A 21552-nucleotide genomic window follows, 5' to 3' on the forward strand; every position below is an offset into this window, starting at 1 on the left:
GTATCCAGCTCTGGATGGACATTAGTTCAGATGGACACCAGAGCCATGCCTCCCATCTTGTATTGATAGTGGTCTGGTCAGACACCGAGCCATGGATCCTACTCTGGATGGCCAGTGATCTGGATAGCCACAGGACCATGGATCCCCTACGAATGGACACTGGTCTAGAAGGACTCCAGAGCTATGGATTCCGGCTGGACACTGCTGTGGATGGACACCAGAGCCATGGATCCTAGTGTGGATGGTCACTGGTCTTGATGTACACCAGCGTTATTGATCCCTCTGTAGGTGGACAGTGCTCTGGATGGACACCAGATGCATGGATCCCTCTCTGAATGGACACCAGGGCCATGGATCCAAACTGTGGATGGACACTGGTCCAGATTGACACCATGGCCATGGATGCAAACTGGACACTGGTCCAGATGGATAATGGTCTGGATGGACACCAGAGCCATGGATCCCACTGTGAATAAACACTGATTTGGATAGAAATTGGCACCATGGATCCCAGGTGGACACTGGTCCAGATGGGCACAGATCTGGATGGAGACTGTTCTGGATGGACACCAGAGGCATGGATGCCACCTTGGATGGATACTGGTCTGGAGGGACATCAGAGCCGCGGATGCAATTCTGGATTGGCTCTGCTGTGGATGGAGACCAGAGCCATGGTTTCAAAGTGGAACCTGGTCTGGATAGGCACCAGGGCCGTTGGATTCCGCTCTTGATGGACACTGGTCGAGATAGACACCAGAGCCATGGATTCCACTTTGGATGGATACTTGTCTTGATAGACAAAAGAGCTATGGATCCCATCTTGACACTGGTCTGGATGGACACAAGCACCATGGATCCCTCTGTGGATGGTGTTGGGGGTTAGGTTTGTTCCTTCTTTCTCTAAAGAATATTTTCCCCACAAGTTATCAAGGAGACCAAGTGTTGGATACTTGAGAGTACTTAACCGAAACAAAGAGGTGGACAAAGGTGGAAGGGGGAGATAACGTAGGTAAAAGACAGAGCTTGAGGCAGCTGCGGGCTTTTCTTTTTCCGGCCTTCGGGGAGAGAGAGAACGGCTGTTGCTGGCTAGAAGAGTTTCACTGTGTGCAAAAGGATCCAGTCCTGAGAAATCTACTATCACCGGTTCGGCCTGAATCCAGAGTTTTCCCTGCCACCCGCGGGAGCCGGTCCAGGCACTGCCTCGCCTTCGGCTTCTTCGGCGCTGCTCCTCTTGCTGCATCGTGACCCTGCACCCCCTGCGCTGCCGGGACATCCTGCCCCTGCCTGCCGGGACACCCTGCCATCCCAGCGACCAGCCCGGGACTTTTCCACTGTTTCAGCTTGGTGCTCTGAGGATCCTGCAGGGACAGCGAAACCATACTGCCCTGGGTTTTGTGAAACAAAGCCCTCAAAGTTCTTAGTACTGTTGTCGTTTGTTATTAATTCTGTAGTTGTTTGGTGGAGGGGTTTTTTTTGTGTTTGTTTGCTTTGTATTACATACTAGTAAAGAACTGCTGTTCCTATTTCCCAAATCTTTGCCAAAGAGCCTCTGATTGTAATTTTACCTGGCAGATACCTGTCTTCCCAAACTAAGACAGATGGTCACTGGTTTGGGTAGACATCAGAGCCATGAATCTGTCTCTGGATGGACACCAGAGCCATGGATTCAAACTGGACACTGTTCCAGATTGACGCCATGGCCATAGATCCCAGCTGGACACTGGTCCAGATGAACACTGCTCTGGATGGACACAAGAGGCATGGATGAGACTGTAGATGGACACTGTTCTGGATGGACGCCAGTGTCATGGATTCCATCTCGACACTGGTCTAGATGGACACCAGGGCAATGGATCCCACTCAGGTTGGACACTGGTCTGGATGGACACCAGGGCCGTGGATTCCACTCGTGATGGACACGGGTCGAGATAGACAGCAGAACCATGGATCCCAGTGTGTATGGACACTTGTCTGGATGGACAGCAGAGCATGGATCCCACAGTGGATGGACACTTGTCTGGATGGACAAAAGACCACGTGTCTTTGCTGGACACTGGTCTGGAAAGAGTCCAGTGCCATGGATGCCAGTGTGGATGGTCAATGGTTTGGATGGACATAGGATCCCCGGATCCCACTCTGGATGGACACTGCTGTGAATATGCCCCAGACCCATGAATCCCACAGTGGTTGGACACTGGTCTGGATGGACACCAGAGCCATTGATCCCACTGTGGGTGGACACTGGTAGAGATGGACATCAGGGCCATGGTGTCCGCTCTGGATCGACACTGGTCTGGATAGACACCAGAGCCATGGATTCCACTCTGGATGGAAGCTTGCCTGGATAGACTAAAGAGCTATGGATCCCAGCTTGACACTGGTCTGCATGGATGCCAGCACTATGGGTCTTACTCTGAATGCACACTACTCTTGATGGACATAAGAGCCATTCATCCCTCTGTGGATGGAGCCTGGTTTGAATGGACATCACAGCCACGTATCCAGATGGACACTTGTCCAGATGGACACCAGAGCCGTGGATCGCAACTGGACACGTCTCTGGATGGACAGCAGAGCCATGGATCCCACTGTGGATGGACACTGGTTTGGATAGACATCAGAGTCATGGATCCCAGCTGGACACTGGTCCAGCTGGACACTGCTCTGGATGGACACCAGAGGCATGGATCCGTCTCTGGATGGGCACTGGTCTGGATGGACACCAGAGCCCTGGATCCAAACTGGAACCTGGTCTGGATGGATAAAAGTGCCATGGATTCCCCTCTTGATGGGCACTGATCGAGATTGACACCAGAGCCATGTATCCAACTCTGGATGGACACTGGTTGAGATAGACAGCAGTGCCATGGATCCGTCTCTGGATGGACACTGGTCCAGATGGACACTGGTCCAAAGGGACACTAGAGCCATGCCTCCCACCTTTAATTGATAGTGGTCTGGTCAGACACCGAGCCATGGATCCCACTCTGGATGGACATTGGTCTGGAAGTACACCAGCGTTATTGATCCCTCTGTAGATGGACAGTGCTCTGGATAGACACCAGATCCATGGATCCCACTCTGGATGGACACCAGTCTGGATAGACACGAGTGCCATGGATCTCACTGTGGATGGACACTGGTCTGAAAAGACACCAGAGCTGTGGATTCCAATCTGGATGGACACTTGCCTGGATAGACAAAAGATCTATGGATCCCATCTTGACACTGGCTTGGATAGACACCAGAGCCATGGATCCCCTATGGATGGACACTGGTCATGATAAACATTAGAGCTGTGGATCCCGGCTGGACACTGGTGTGGAGGGACACCAGCGGCATGGATCCCACTGTGGATGGTCACTGATTGGGATAGACATCAGAGCCATGGATCCCTGCTGGACACCGGTCCAATCGGACACCAGGGCCATGGATCCCACCTTGGATGGATTCTGGTCTGGATAGACTCCACAGCCATGGATCCGTGTCTGGATGGACACGGGAGCCATGGATCCAAATTGGAACCTGGTCTGGATGGATAAAAGTGCCATGGATTCCACTCTTGATGGACACTGGTCTGTATAGACACCAGAGCCATGGATGCGACTCTGGATGGACACTGGTCCAGATGGACACTCGTCCAGATGGACACCAGAGCCATGCCTCCCACCTTTTCTTGATAGTGATCTGGTCAGAAACTGAGCCATGGATCCCACTTTTAATGGACACTGGTCTGAATAGGACCAAAACCATGGATCCTGTACTAATGGCCTCTAAGTTAGAGGGACACCAGAGCCATGGATTTTAGCTGGACACTGGACTGGATGGACACCCTAGGAATAGGTCTGCTATGGATGGACACTGGTCTGGATAGACATCATAGGCATGGATTCCAGCTGGACACTGGTCCAGACGGACACTGTTCTGAATGGACGCCAGAGGCATGGATCCCACCTTGGATGGGTACTGGTGTGGAAGGACACCAGAGCCTTCAATCCACTTTCGGATGGGCACTGTTGTGGATGGACACCAGAGCCATGATTTCAAAGTTGAACCTGGTCTGGATAGGCACCAGGGCCGTGGATTCCACTCTTGATGGACACTGATCAAGATAGACACTAGAACCATGGATCCCACTTTGCATGGACGCTGGTCTGGATGGCCACCAGGGCCGTTGATCAAAACTAGACACTGGTCTGGATGGACACCGGAGCCATGGATCCCACTCTTGGTGGACTTAGGTCTGCATGGACAAAAGACCAAGTGTATTTGATGGACACTCGTCTGGATAGCCACCAGAGCCATAGATCCCCTATGGATGGACTGTGGTCATGATAGACATTAGAGCTATGGATCCAAGCTGGACACTTGTCTGGATGGACACCAGAGCCACTAATCGCACTCGGGATGGATACTGGTACAGATGAACACCAGAGCAATGGTGTCCACTCTGGATGGACACTGGTCTGGATAGACACCAGAGTTATGGATTCCACTCTGGATGGACACTTGCCTAGATGGACTAAAGAGCTATGGATCCCAGCTTGACACTTGTCTGGATGGATGCCAGCACCATGGATCTCACTCTGGATGCACACTGCACTTGATGGACACAAGAGCCATGCATCCCTCTGTGGATGGAGCCTGGTTTGAATGGACCGCACAGCCACCTATCCAGTGGGACACTTGTCCAGATGGACACCAGAGCCGTGGATCGCAACTGGACACGTTTTTGGATGGACTGCAGAGCCATGGATCCCACTGTGAATGGTTGCTGGTTTGGATAGATATTAGCGCCATGGATCTTAGCTGGACACTGGTCAAGATGGACACAGCTCTGGATGGACACTGTTCTGGATGGACGCCAGAGGCATGGATCCCACCTCGGATGAATACTGGTCTGGATAGACAACAGAGCCACGGATCCAATTCTGGATTGGCACGGTTGTGGATGGATAGCAGAGCCATGGTTTCAAAGTGGAACCTGGTCTGGATAGGCACCAGGGCCGTTGGATTCCGCTCTTGATGGACACTGGTCGAGATAGACACCAGAACCATGAATCCCACAGTGGATGGACACTCGTTTAGATGAATACCTGTGCAATGATATCAAATCTGGATGGACACTGGTCTAGATAGACCCCAGAGCCATGGATCCCACTTTGGATGGACACTTGTCTTGATAGACAAAAGAGCTATGGATCCCAGCTTGACACTGGTCTGGATGGACACCAGCACTATGGATCCCTCTGTGGAAGTGACTGGTTTGGATAGAGACCAGCGCCATGGATCCCAGTCTGAATTCACACTACTCATGATGGACACAAGAGCCATGCATCCCTCTGTGGATGGACCGTTGATTGAATGGACAGCACAACCACGTATCCAGATGGACACTTTTCCAGACGGACACCAGCGCCATGGATCCCAACTGGACACTGGTCGGGATGGACACCAGAGCCATTGATCACACTGTGGATGGACACTGGTCTGGATGGACACCAGAGCCATGGATCCAAACTGGATATAATTCTGGATGGACCCCAGATTCTTCAAAACACCTGTGGATTGACAGTGGTCTGGATGCACACCAGAGGCCTGGATCCAACTCTGGATGGACTCTGGTCCAGATGGACACCAGAGCCATGCGCCCAGCATTTTATTGATAGTGTCTGGTAAGACACCGAGCCATGGATCCCACTCCAGAAGGATAGTGGTCTGGATAGGCACCGGACCATGGATCACCTACGAATGGACATTTTTCTAGACGGACGCCAGAGCTATGGATTCCAGCTGGACACTGGTCTGGCTGGACACCAGAGCCATGGATCCTTATGTGGATGGTCAGTGTTCTTGATGTACACCAGCATTATTGAACCCACTGTAGATGGAGAGTGCTCTGGATGGACACCAGGTGCATGGATCCAACTTTGGATGGAAACCAGGGCCATGGATCCAAACTGGCCACTGGTCTGGATGGACCCCAGACTCTTCGATACAACTGTGGCTGAACAATGGTCTGGATGGACACCAGAGCCATGGATCCCACTGTGGATGGACCCTGGTCAAGATTGACACCATGGCCATGGATGCAAACTGAACACTTGTCCAGATGGACACCAGAGGTGTGGAACCCAACTGGACACATCTCTGGATGAACATCAGAGCCATGGATCCCACTGTGGATGGACACTGGTCTGAATAGAAACCAGAGCCATTGATCCGCTACAGATGGACACTGGTCTGGATAGACATCAGAGCCATGGATTTCAGCTGGACACTGATCTGGAGGGACACCAGCACCATGGATCCCACTGGGGATTGTGAGTGGTTTGGATAGACATCAGAGCCATGCATGTGTCTCTGTATGGACTCCAGAGCCAAGGATCCAAACTGGACACTGGTCTGGACAGACCCCAGAGCATTCAATAGAACTGTGGTTGGACAGTGGTCTGGATGGACCCCAGAGCCATAGATCCCACTGTGAATGGACACTGGTCTGGAAAGACATCGGAGCCATGGGTTCCACTGTGAATGGATCCTGGTCCAGCTTGACACCATGGCCATGGATGCAAACTGGACACTGGTCCAGATGGATAATAGTCTGGATGGACACCAGAGCCATTGATCCCACTGTGGTTGGACATGGGTCTGTATAGACACCAGAACCATAGGTCCGCTATGGATGGACACTGCTCTTGATAGACATCAGAGCCATGATAGCCAGCTGGACACTGGTCTGGAAGAACATCAGCGTAATGGATCCCACAGGGGATGGTCTCTGCTTAGGATAAACATCAGAGCCATAAATCCCTGCTGGACACTTGTCCAGACGGACACCAGAGCCATGGGTCCCACCTTGGATGGAGCCTCGTCTGAATGGATTCCAGAGCCATGGATCCGTGCCTGGGTGGACACTGTTCTGGATGGACACTAGAGCCATGGATCCAAACTGTAACCTGGTCTGGATGGATAAAAATGCCATGGATTCCACTCTTGCTGGACATAAGTCTGTATAGACACCAGAGCCATGGATGTGACTCCGGATGGACACTGGTCCAGATGGACAGTGGTCCAGATGGACACCAGAGCCATGCCTCCCTCCTTCTCTTGATAGTGGTCTAGTCAGAAACCACTCAGTAGATCCCACTCTGGATGGGCACTGGTCTGGACCGGCACCAGACCATGGATCCCCTACAAATGGACACTGGTCTAGACGGACACCAGAGCCATGGATTCCATCTCGACACTGGTCTAGATGGACCCCAGGGCCATGGATTCCACTCAGGTCGGAAACTGGTCCGGATAGACACCAGAGCCATGGATCCAAACTGGACACTGGTCTGGATGGACGCCCGAGCCTTAATAGAACTGTGGCTGAACAGTGGTCTGTATGGACACCAGCGCCATGGATTCAACTGTGAATGGACACTGTTCCAGATGGACGCCATGGCCATGGATCCCAGCTGGACACTGGTCCAGATGAACACTGCTCTGGATGGACACTGTTCTGGATGGACGCCAGAGCCATGGATCCTAGATGGACACTAATCTGGATTGACACCAGTGTCATGGATCCCACTCTGGATGAACACTTTTTTGGATAGACACTAGAGCCATGGATCCCACTCTGGATGGGCACTGGCAGAGATGGACAGCAGAGCAATGGTGTCCACTCTGGATGGACACTTGCCTGGATAGACAAAAGAGGTATGGATCCCAGCTTGATCCTGGTCTGGATAGATGCCAGCGCTATGGATCCCCTATGGGTGGACACTGCTCATGATAGACATTAGAGCTGTGGATCTAAGCTTGACACTGGTCTGTATAGAAACCAGCACCATGGATCTCAGTGTGAATGGCCACTGGTCACAATAGACAATGGAGCTGTGGCTCCAAGCTGGACACTGGTCTGGATGGATACCAGCACCATGGATCCCACTGTGGATGGCCACTGGTCACAGTAGACAATAGAGCTGTGCATCCAAGCTGGACACTGGTCTGGATGGACACCAGCGCCATGGATCAAACTGTGGATGCACACTGTTCCAGATTGATGCCATGGCCATAGATCCCAGCTGGACACTGGTCCAGATGAACACTGCTCTGGATGGACACAAGAGGCATGGAAGTGACTCTGGATGGACACAGTTGTGGATGGATGCCAGAACCATGGATTCCATCTCGACACTGGTCTAGATCGACACCAGGGCCATGGATTCCACTCTTGATGGACACTGGTCGAGATAGACACCAGAACCATGGATCCCACTGTGTATGGACACTTGTCTGGGTCGACAAAAGACCAAGTGTCTTTGCTGGACACTGGTCTGGAAAGAATCCAGCGCCATGGATGCCAGTGTGGATGGACACTGGTTTGGATGGACACCTGAGCCATAGATGCCACTGTGGATGGACACTGGCAGAGATGGATATCAGAGCCATGGTGTCCACTCTGGATGGACGCTGTTTTGAATAGACACCAGAGCCATGGATCCCACTGTGGATGGGCACTGGTCTCGATGGACACAGGAGCAATGGTGTCCACTCTGGATGGACATTTGCCTATGAATGGAAACAGGTGTAGACGGACACCAGAGCCATGCATTTCAGATGGACACTGGTCGGAATGGACACCAGAGCCATGAATCCTATTGTGAAAGGACACTGGTCTGAATGGACACCTGCGCCATTGATCCCACTGTAGATGGAGAGTGGTCTGGATGGACACCAGGGCCATAGATCCAAACTGGACACTGGTCTGGATGGACCCCAGATTCTTCGATACAACTGTGGCTGGACAATTGTCTGGATGGACACCAGAGCCATGGATCCCACTTCAGATGGACAGTGGTCCAGATTGACACATTGCCATGGATGCAAACTGGAAACTGGTCCAGATGGATAAGGGTCTGGATGGAGAGGAGAGCCATGGATCCCACTGTGGATGGACACTGCTTTAGATAGACATCAGCGCCATGGATCCCATCTGGACACTGGTCCAGACAGACACTGCTTTGGATGGACACAAAGGGCATGGATGTGACTCTGGATGGACACTGTTCTGGATGGCTGCCAGAGGCATGGATCCCACTTTGGATGGATACTGGTCTGGAAAGACACCAGAGCCGTGGATCCAATTCTGGATTGGCATGGTTGTGGATGGATAGCAGAGCCATGGTTTCAAAGTGCAACCTGGTCTGGATAGGTCCCAGGGCCGTGCATTCCACTCTTGATGGACACTGGTGGAGATAGTCACCAGAACCATGGATCCCACTCTGGATGGACACTGGTCTGGATGGACACCAAGGCCATGGTCATAACTAGACACTGTTCTGGATGGACATCAGACCACGGATCCCTCAGTGGATGGACACTTCTCTGGATGGACAAAAGAGTTATTGATCCCAGCTTGACACTCGTCTGAAAGGACACCAGCACCATGGATCCCTGTGTGGATGGTCACTGGTTCGGATAGACACCAGCGCCATTGATCCTACTATGGATGCATACTACTCTTGATGGACACAAGTGCCATGCATCCCCCTGTGGATGGAGCCTGATTTGAATGGGCACCACAGACACGTATCCAGATGGACACAGGTCCAGATGGAAACGAGAGCCATGGATCCCAACTGGACACGTATCTGGATGGACACCAGAGCCATGGATCCCCCTGTGGATGGACACTGGTATGGATAGTCCCAAAACCATGGACCGTGAACAAATGGCCACTAACCTAGAGGTGCACCAGAGCCATGGGTTCCATCTCGAATCTGGTCTAGATGGACACCAGGGCCATGGATCCCATTCAATTTTGACACTGGTCTGGATGGACACCAGGGCCATGGATACAAACTGTACACTGTTCTGGATGTACAGCAGAGCCATGAATCCCACCTTAGATGGATACTAGTCTCGAACGACACCAGACCTGTGGATCCAATTCTGGATTCGCACGGATGTGGATGGAGACCAGAGCCATGGTTTCAAAGTGGAACCTGGTCTGGATCGACACCCAGACCGTGGATTCCACTCCTGATGGGCACTGGTCAAGATCGACACCAGAACCATGGATCGCACTCTACATGGATACTAGTACACATGGACAGCAGAGCACTGGTGTTCACGCTGGAAAGACACTGGTCTGGATAGACACCAGAGCTATGGATTCCACTCTGGATGGACGCTTGCTTGATAGACAAAAGACCTAGGAACCCAACTTGACACTTTTCTGGATGGACACCATCACCATGGAACCAAAAACCCATCCAAACATCTCCTGTTGAGATCAACGGCTCTGGTGTCCATCGGGAAAAGTTTCCATCTGGATGTGTGGCTGTGCTGTCCATTCAAACCAGGCTCCATCCACAGAGGGATGCATGGCTCTTGTGTTCATCACGAGTAGTGTGCATTCAGAGTGGGATCCATGGCTCTGGTGTCCATCCAGACCAGTGTCAAGCTGGGATCCATAGCTCTTTTGTCTATTCAGGCAAGCGTCTATCCAGAGTGGAAGCCAGGGTTGTGGTGTCAATACAGACCAGTGTCCATCCAGAGCAGACACCATTACTCTAGTGTGCATCTCTACCTACCTGTGTCCATCCACAGTGGGATCCATTGCTCTGGTGTCCATCCTGACCACTGTCAATCCACTGTGGGATCCATGGCTCTGGTGTCTATTCACAGCAGCGTCCATCCAGATTGGGATCCGTGGCTCTTATGTCCATCCAAACCAGTGTCCATCCACAGTGGCATCCATCGCTCTGGTGTCCATCCAGACCATTGTCCAGGTGGGATCCATGGCTGTGGTGTCCATCTGGATGCGTGGCTGTGCTGTCCATTCAAACCTGGCTCCATCCACAGAGGGATGCATGGCTCTTGTGTCCATCACGAGTAGTGTGCATTCAGAGTGGGATCCATGGCTCTGGTGTCCATCCAGACCACTGTCAAGCTGGGATCCATAGCTCTTTTGACTATTCAGGCAAGCGTCCATCCAGAGTGGAAGCCAGGGTTCTGCTGTCTATCCTGACCAGTGTCCATCCAGAGCGGACACCATTACTCTGGTGTGCATCTCTACCTGTGTCCATCCACAGTGGGATCCATTGCTCTGGTGTCCATCCTGACCACTGTCAATCCACTGTGGGATCCATGGCTCTGGTGTCTATTCACAGCAGCATCCATCTAGATTGGGATTCGTGGCTCTTATGTCCATCCAAACCAGAATCCTTCCACAGTGGCATCCATGGCTCTGGTGTCCATCCACACCAGTGTCCAGCTGGAATCCATGGCTCTGGCGTCCATCTAGACCAGTGTCCATTCATAGGGAGCCATGGTCTGGTGCCCATCCAGACCATTGGCCATCCAGAGTGGGATCCATGCCTCGGGGTCTGGCACGAGTCAATACGCGGTGGGAGGAATGGCTCTGGTCACCATCTGGACCAGTGTCTATCTCGAGTCGGACCCATGGCTCTGGTTGCTATCGCCACCAGTGTCCATCCAGAGTGGAATCCATGGCCCTTATATCCATCCAGACCAGGCTCCAATTTTGATCCATGGCTCTGGTGTCCATCCAGAACTGTGTGCATCCTGAGACGGATCCATGGCTCTGGAGTCTATCTAGACCAGGATCAGTCCAAAGTGGGATCCATGGCTCTGGTGTCCATCTGGAGCAGTATCCATCCAGAGTCCAATTCAAGACTCTGCTGTCCATCCAGAATAGAGTCAAGCTGGGATCCAAGGCTCTGATGTCTATCCATACCAGTGTCCATCCACAGTGGGATCCATGGCGCTGGTGTCCATGCAGGCCAGTGTCCACATGGGAGCCACGGCTCTGCTGTCCATCTGGACAAGTATCCATCTGGATACGTGGCTGTGCTGTCCATTCATACCAGGCTCCATCTGCAGACGCATGCATGACTCTTGTGTCCATCGAGAAGAGCGTGCATCCAGAGTGGGATCCATGGCATTGGCGTCCATCCAGAAACGGATCCATGGCTCTGGAATCCATCCAGACCAGGATCCATCCACAGTGGGATCCATGGGTCTGGTGTCCATCTGGAGCAGTATCCATCCAGAGTCCAATCCAAGACTCTGCTGTCCATCCAGAACAGGGTCCAGCTGGGATCCAAGGCTCTGATGTCTATCCACACCAGTGTCCATCCACAGTGGGATCCATGGCTCTGGTGTCCATCCAGACGACTGTCCAGTTGGGATCCATGGCTGTGCTGTCCATCTGGATGCGTGGCTGTGCTGTGCCTTCAAACCAGGCTCCATACACAGAGGGATGCATGGCTCTTGTGTCCATCACGAGTAGTGTGCATTCAGAGTGGGATCCATGGCGCTGGTGTCCATCCAGACCAGTGTCAAGCTGGGATCCATACTCTTTTGTCTATTCAAGCAAGCGTCCATCCATGGTGGAAGCCATGGTTCTGCTGTCTATCCAGACCAGTGTCCATCCAGAGCGGACACCATTACTCTGGTGTGCACCTCTACCTGTGTCCATCCACAGTGGGATCCATTGCTCTGGTGTCCATCCTGACCACTGTCAATCCACTGTGGGATCCATGGCTCTGGTGTCTATTCACAGCAGCGTCCATCCAGATTGGGATCCGTGGCTCTTATGTCCATCCAAAACAGTGTCCATCCACAGTGGCATCCATTGCTCTGGTGTCCATCCACACCAGTGTCCAGCTGGAATCCATGGCTCTGGCGTCCATCTAGACCAGTGTCCATTGATAGGGGATCCATGGTCTGGTGCCCATCCAGACCACTGGCCATCCAGAGTGGGATCCATGCCTCGGGCTCTGGCAAGACCACTATCAATACAAGGTGGGAGGAATGGCTCTGGTCACCATCTGGACCAGTGTCCATCTGGACCAGTCTCCATCTGGATTCGGATCCATGACTCTGGTTGGTAACTGGAGCAGTATCCATCCAGAGTGGAATCCATGGCCCTTGCATCCATCCAGAACAGGCTCCAATTTGGATCTATGGCTCTGGTGTCCATCCAGAACAGTGTCCATCCATAAACGGATCCATGGCTCTGGAGTCCATCCAGACCAGTATCCACCAACAGTGGGATCCATGGGTCTGGTGTCCATCTGGAGCAGTATCCATCCAGAGTCCAATCCAAGACTCTGCTGTCCATCTGGAGCAGTATCCATCCAGAGTCCAATCCAAGACTCTGCTCTCCATCCAGAACTCAGTCAAGCTGGGATCCAAGGCTCTGATGTCTATCCATACCAGTGTCCATCCACAGTGGGATCCATGGCACTGGTGTCTATTCACAGCAGCGTCCATCTAGATTGGGATCCGTGGCTCTTATGTCCATCCAGACCAGTATCCATCCCCAGTGGCATCCATTGCTCTGGTGTCCATCCACACCAGGTTCCAGCTGGAATCCATGGCTCTGGTGTCCATCTAGACCAGTGTCCATTGATAGGGGAGCCATGGTCTGGTGCCCATCCAGACCACTGGCCATCTAGAGTGGGATCCATGCCTCGGGGTCTGGCAAGAGTCAATATAAGGTGGGAGGAATGGCTCTGGTCACCATCTAGACCACTGTCCTTCAGGACCAGTGTCCATCTCGAGTCGGATCCATGCCTCTGGTTGCTATCTCCACAAGTGTCCATCAAGAGTGGAATCCATGGCCTTGTATCCATCCAGACCAGGCTCCAATTTGGATCCATGGCTCTGGTGTCCATCCAGACCAGCGTCCATCCAGAGATGGATCCATGGCTCTGGAGTCTATCCAGAACAGAGTAAAGCTGGGATCCAAAGCTCTGAGGTCTATCCATACAATTGTCCATCCACAGTGGGATCCATCGCTCTGGTTTCCATCCAGACCACTGTCCACTTGAGATCCACGGCTCTGCTGTCCATCTGGACAAGTATCCATCTGAATACGTGGCTGTGCTGTCCATTCATACCAGGCTCCATCTACAGACGCATGCATGACTCCTGTGTCCATCAAGAACAGTGTGCATCCAGAGTGGGATCCATGGCTTTAGCGTCCATCCAGATCATTATCCATCTGGAGCAGTGTCCAGTTTGCATCCATGGCTATGCTGTCCATCTGTACCAGGGTCCATCCAGAGTGGGATCCATGGCTCTGGTGTCCATCCAGACCACTGTCCAGTTGGGATCCACGGCTCTGGTGTCCATCTGGATGCGTGGCTGTGCTGTCCATTCAAACCAGGCTCCCTCCACAAAGGGATGCATGGCTCTTTTGTACATCACGAGTAGTGTGCATTCAATATGGGATCCATGGCTCTGGTGTCCATCCAGACCAGTGTCAAGCTGGGATCCATAGCTCTTTTGTCTATTCAGGCAAGCGTCCATCCAGAGTGGAAGCCAGGGTTCTGGTGTCTATCCTGACCGGGATCCATCCAGCGCGGACACCATTACTCTGGTGTGCATCTCTACCTGTGTCCATCCACAGTGGGATCCATTGCTCTGGTGTCCATCCTGACCACTGTCAATCCACTGTGGGGTCCATGGCTCTGGTGTCCATCCAGACCAGTGTCAAGCTGGGATCCATAGCTCTTTTGTCTATTCAGGCAAGCGTCCATCCAGAGTGGAAGCCAGGGTTCTGGTGTCTATCCTTACCAGGGTCCATCCAGAGCGGACACCATTACTCTGGTGTGCATCTCTACCTGCGTCCATCCACAGTGGCATCCATTGCCCTGGTGTCCATCCTGACCACTGTCAGTCCACTGTGGGATCCATGGCTCTGGTGTCTATTCACAGCAGCGTCCATCTAGATTGGGATCCGTGGCTCTTATGTCCATCCAGACCAGTATCCATCCCCAGTGGCATCCATTGCTCTGGTGTCCATCCACACCAGTGTCCAGCTGGAATCCATGGCTCTGGCGTCCATCTAGACCAGTGTCCATTCATAGGGGATCCGAGGTCTCGTGCCTATCCAGACCACTGGCCATCCAGAGTGGGATCCATGCCTCGGGGTCTGGCAAGACCACTATTAATACAAGGTGGGAGGAATGGCTCTGGTCAACATCTGGACCAGTGTCCATGTGGACCAGTGTCCTTCTCGTGTCGGATCCATGGCTCTGATTGCTATCTCCACCAGTGTCCATCAAGAGTGGAATCCGTGGCCCTTGTATCCATCCAGACCAGGCTCCAATTTGGATCCATGGCTCTGGTGTCCATCTGGAGCAGTATCCATCCAGAGTCCAATCCAGGACTCTGCTCTCCATCCAGAACAGAGTCAACCTGGGATCTAAGGCTTTGATATCGATCCATACCAGTGTCCATCCACAGTAGGATCCACGGCTCTGCCGTCCATCTTGACAAGTTTCCATCTGGATATGTGGCTGTGCTGTCCATTCATACCAGGCTTCATCTACAGACGTATGCATAACTCTTGTGTCCATCGAAAAGAGCGTGCATCCAGAGTGGGATCCATGGCTTTGGCGTCCATCCATATCATTATCCAACTGGAGCTGTGTCCACTTTGCATACATGGCTGTGCTGTCCATCTGTACCAGGGTCCATCCACAGTGGGATCCATGGCTCTGGTGTCCATCCAGACCACTGTCCAGTTGGGATCCACGGCTCTGGTGTCCATCTGGATGCGTGGCTGTGCTGTCCATTCAAACCAGGCTCCATCCACAGAGGGATGCATGGCTCTTGTGTCCATCACGAGTAGTGTGCATTCAGAGTGGGATCCATGGTTCTGGTGTCCATCCAGACCAGTGTCAAGCTGGGATCCATAGCTCTTTTGTCTATTCAGGCAAGCGTCCATCCAGAGTGGAAGCCAGGGTTCTGCTGTCTATCCTGACCAGGGTCCATCCAGAGCAGACACCATTACTCTGGTGTGCATCTCTACCTGTGTCCATCCACAGTGGCATCCATTGCTCTGGTGTCCATCCTGACCACTGTCAATCCACTGTGGGATCCATGGCTCTGGTGTCTATTCACAGCAGCGTCCATCCAGATTGGGATCCGTGGCTCTTATGTCCATCCAAACCAGTGTCCATCCACAGTGGCATCCATGGCTCTGGTGTCCATCCGCACCAGTGTCCAGCTGGAATCCATGGCTCTGGCGTCCATCTAGACCAGTGTCCATTCATAGGGGATCCCTGGTCTGGTGCCCATCCAGACCACTGGCCATCCAGAGTGGGATCCATGCCTCGGGGTCTGGCAAGAGCACTATCAATACAAGGTGGGAGGAATGGCTCTGGTCACCATCTGGACCAGTGTCCATCTGGACCAGTCTCCATCTGGATTCGGATCCATGACTCTGGTTGGTAACTGGAGCAGTATCCATCCAGAGTGGAATCCATGGCCCTTGCATCCATCCAGAACAGGCTCCAATTTGGATCTATGGCTCTGGTGTCCATCCAGAACTGTGTCCATCGAGGGACGGATCCAAGGCTCTGGAGTCCATCCAGACCAGTGTCCACCAACAGTGGGATCCATGGGACTGGTGTCCATCTGGAGCAGTATCCGTCCAGAGTCCAATCCAAGACTCTGCTGTCCATCTGGAGCAGTATCCATCCAGAGTCCAATCCAAGACTCTGCTGTCCATCTGGAGCAGTATCCATCCAGAGTCCAATCCAAGACTCTGCTCTCCATCCAGAACACAGTCAAGCTGGGATCCAAGGCTCTGATGTCTATCCATACCAGTGTCCATCCACAGTGGGATCCATGGCTCTGGTGTCTATTCACAGCAGCGTCCATCTAGATTGGGATCCGTGGCGCTTATGTCCATCCAAACCAGTATCCATCCCCAGTGGCATCCATTGCTCTGGTGTCCATCCACACCAGTGTCCAGCTGGAATCCATGGCTCTGGTGTCCATCTAGACCAGTGTCCATTGATAGGGGAGCCATGGTCTGGTGCCCATCCAGACCACTGGCCATCCAGAGTGGGATCCATGCCTCGGGGTCTGGCAAGAGTCAATACAAGGTGGGAGGAATGGCTCTGGTCACCATCTAGACCACTGTCCTTCAGGACCAGTGTCCATGTCGAGTCGAATCCATGCCTCTGGTTGCTATCTCCACAAGTGTCCATCAAGAGTGGAATCCATGGCCTTTGTATCCATCCAGACCAGGCTCCAATTTGGATCCATGGCTCGGGTGTCCATCCAGACCAGCATCCATCCAGAGACGGATCCATGGCTCTGGAGTCTATCCAGACGGGGATCCATCTACAGTGGGATCCATTGCTCTGGTGTCCATCTGGAGCAGTATCCATCCAGAGTCCAATCCAAGACTCTGCTCTCCATCCAGAATTCAGTCGAGCTGGGATCCAAGGTTCTGATGTCTATCCATACCAGTGTCCATCCACAGTGGGATCCATGGCACTGGTGTCTATCACAGCAGCGTCCATCTAGATTGGGATCTGTGGCTCTTATGTCCATCCAAACCAGTATCCATCCCCAGTGGCATCCATGGCTCTGGTGTCCATCCTGACCACTGTCAATCCACTGTGGGATCCATGGCTCTGGTGTCTATTCACAGCAGCGTCCATCCAGATTGGGATCCGTGGCTCTTATGTCCATCCAAACCAGTGTCCATCCACAGTGGCATCCGTGGCTCTGGTGTCCATCCCCCCAGTGTCCAGCTGGAATCCATGGCTCTGGCGTCCATCCAGACCAGTGTCCATTGATAGGGGATCCATGGTCTGGTGCCCATCCAGACCACTGGCCATCCAGAGTGGGATCCATGCCTCGGGGTCTGGCAAGAGCACTATCAATACAAGGTGGGAGGAATGGCTCTGGTCACCATCTGGACCAGTGTCCATCTGGACCAGTCTCCATCTGGATTCGGATCCAGGACTCTGGTTGCTAACTGGAGCAGTATCCATCCAGAGTGGAATCCATGGCCCTTGCATCCATCCAGAACAGGCTCCAATTTGGATCTATGGCTCTGGTGTCCATCCAGAACAGTGTCCATCCAGAAACGGATCCATGGCTCTGGAGTCCATCCAGACCAGTATCCACCAACAGTGGGACCCATGGGTCTGGTGTCCATCTGGAGCAGTATCCATCCAGAGTCCAATCCAAGACTCTGCTGTCCATCTGGAGCAGTATCCATCCAGAGTCCAATCCAAGACTCTGCTCTCCATCCAGAACTCAGTCAAGCTGGGATCCAAGGCTCTGATGTCTATCCATACCAGTGTCCATCCACAGTGGGATCCATGGCACTGGTGTCTATTCACAGCAGCGTCCATCTAGATTGGGATCCGTGGCTCTTATGTCCATCCAGACCAGTATCCATCCACAGTGGCATCCATTGCTCTGGTGTCCATCCACACCAGGTTCCAGCTGGAATCCATGGCTCTGGTGTCCATCTAGACCAGTGTCCATTCATAGGGGATCCATGGTCTGGTGCCCATCCAGACCACTGGCCATCTAGAGTGGGATCCATGCCTCGGGGTCTGGCAAGAGTCAATATAAGGTGGGAGGAATGGCTCTGGTCACCATCTAGACCACTGTCCTTCAGGACCAGTGTCCATCTCGAGTCGGATCCATGCCTCTGGTTGCTATCTCTACAAGTGTCCATCAAGAGTGGAATCCATGGCCTTTGTATCCATCCAGACCAGGCTCCAATTTGGATCCATGGCTCTGGTGTCCATCCAGACCAGCGTCCATCCAGAGATGGATCCATGGCTCTGGAGTCTATCCAGAACAGAGTAAAGCTGGGATCCAAAGCTCTGAGGTCTATCCATACAATTGTCCATCCACAGTGGGATCCATCGCTCTGGTTTCCATCCAGACCACTGTCCACTTGAGATCCACGGCTCTGCTGTCCATCTGGACAAGTATCCATCTGAATACGTGGCTGTGCTGTCCATTCATACCAGGCTCCATCTACAGACGCATGCATGACTCCTGTGTCCATCAAGAACAGCGTGCATCCAGAGTGGGATCCATGGCTTTGGCGTCCATCCAGATCATTATCCATCTGGAGCAGTGTCCAGTTTGCATCCATGGCTATGCTGTCCATCTGTACCAGGGTCCATCCAGAGTGGGATCCATGGCTCTGGTGTCCATCCAGACCACTGTCCAGTTGGGATCCACGGCTCTGGTGTCCATCTGGATGCGTGGCTGTGCTGTCCATTCAAACCAGGCTCCCTCCACAAAGGGATGCATGGCTCTTTTGTACATCACGAGTAGTGTGCATTCAATATGGGATCCATGGCTCTGGTGTCCATCCAGACCAGTGTCAAGCTGGGATCCATAGCTCTTTTGTCTATTCAGGCAAGCGTCCATCCAGAGTGGAAGCCAGGGTTCTGGTGTCTATCCTGACCGGGATCCATCCAGAGCGGACACCATTACTCTGGTGTGCATCTCTACCTGTGTCCATCCACAGTGGCATCCATTGCTCTGGTGTCCATCCTGACCACTGTCAATCCACTGTGGGGTCCATGGCTCTGGTGTCCATCCAGACCAGTGTCAAGCTGGGATCCATAGCTCTTTTGTCTATTCAGGCAAGCGTCCATCCAGAGTGGAAGCCAGGGTTCTACTGTCTATCCTGACCAGGGTCCATCCAGAGCGGACACCATTACTCTGGTGTGCATCTCTACCTGCGTCCATCCACAGTGGCATCCATTGCTCTGGTGTCCATCCTGACCACTGTCAGTCCACTGTGGGATCCATGGCTCTGGTGTCTATTCACAGCAGCGTCCATCTAGATTGGGATCCGTGGCTCTTATGTCCATCCAGACCAGTATCCATCCCCAGTGGCATCCATTGCTCTGGTGTCCATCCACACCAGTGTCCAGCTGGAATCCATGGCTCTGGCGTCCATCTAGACCAGTGTCCATTCATAGGGGATCCGAGGTCTCGTGCCTATCCAGACCACTGGCCATCCAGAGTGGGATCCATGCCTCGGGGTCTGGCAAGACCACTATTAATACAAGGTGGGAGGAATGGCTCTGGTCAACATCTGGACCAGTGTCCATGTGGACCAGTGTCCATCTCGTGTCGGATCCATGGCTCTGATTGCTATCTCCACCAGTGTCCATCAAGAGTGGAATCCGTGGCCCTTGTATCCATCCAGACCAGGCTCCAATTTGGATCCATGGCTCTGGTGTCCATCTGGAGCAGTATCCATCCAGAGTCCAATCCAGGACTCTGCTCTCCATCCAGAACAGAGTCAACCTGGGATCTAAGGCTTTGATATCGATCCATACCAGTGTCCATCCACAGTAGGATCCACGGCTCTGCCGTCCATCTTGACAAGTATCCATCTGGATATGTGGCTGTGCTGTCCATTCATACTAGGCTTCATCTACAGACGTATGCATAACTCTTGTGTCCATCGAAAAGAGCGTGCATCCAGAGTGGGATCCATGGCTTTGGCGTCCATCCATATCATTATCCAACTGGAGCAGTGTCCACTTTGCATCCATGGCTATGCTGTCCATCTGTACCAGGGTCCATCCAGAGTGGGATCCATGGCTCTGGTGTCCATCCAGACCACTGTCCAGTTGGGATCCACGGCTCTAATGTCCATCTGGATGCGTGGCTGTGCTGTCCATTCAAACCAGGCTCCATCCACTAAGGGATGCATGGCTCTTGTGTCCATCACGAGTAGTGTGCAATCAGAGTGGGATCCATGGCTCTGGTGTCCATCCAGACCAGTGTCAAGCTGGGATCCATAGCTCTTTTGTCTATTCAGGCAAGCGTCCATCCAGAGTGGAAGCCAGGGTTCTGCTGTCTATCCTGACCAGGGTCCATCCAGAGCGGACACCATTACTCTGGTGTGCATCTCTACCTGTGTCCATCCACAGTGGCATCCATTGCTCTGGTGTCCATCCTGACCACTGTCAATCCACTGTGGGATCCATGGCTCTGGTGTCTATTCACAGCAGCGTCCATCCAGATTGGGATCCGTGGCTCTTATGTCCATCCAAACCAGTGTCCATCCACAGTGGCATCCATGGCTCTGGTGTCCATCCACACCAGTGTCCCGCTGGAATCCATGGCTCTGGCGTCCATCTAGACCAATGTCCATTCATAGGGGATCCATGGTCTGGTGCCCATCCAGACCACTGGCCATCCAGAGTGGGATCCATGCCTCAGGGTCTGGCAAGACCACTATCAATACAAGGTGGGAGGAATGGCTCTGGTCACCATCTGGACCAGTGTCCATCTGGACCAGTCTCCATCTGGATTCGGATCCATGACTCTGGTTGGTAACTGGAGCAGTATCCATCCAGAGTGGAATCCATGGCCCTTGCATCCATCCAGAACAGGCTCCAATTTGGATCTATGGCTCTGGTGTCCATCCAGAACTGTGTCCATCGAGGGACGGATCCAAGGCTCTGGAGTCCATCCAGACCAGTGTCCACCAACAGTGGGATCCATGGGTCTGGTGTCCATCTGGAGCAGTATCCATCCAGAGTCCAATCCAAGACTCTGCTGTCCATCTGGAGCAGTATCCATCCAGAGTCCAATCCAAGACTCTGCTGTCCATCTGGAGCAGTATCCATCCAGAGTCCAATCCAAGACTCTGCTCTCCATCCAGAACACAGTCAAGCTGGGATCCAAGGCTCTGATGTCTATCCATACCAGTGTCCATCC

This window comes from Chamaea fasciata, unplaced genomic scaffold (assembly GCF_029207755.1).
Source record: "Chamaea fasciata isolate MVZ Bird 193981 ecotype frontalis unplaced genomic scaffold, bChaFas1.0.hap1 SCAF_48, whole genome shotgun sequence".
Lineage (NCBI taxonomy): Eukaryota > Metazoa > Chordata > Aves > Passeriformes > Sylviidae > Chamaea > Chamaea fasciata.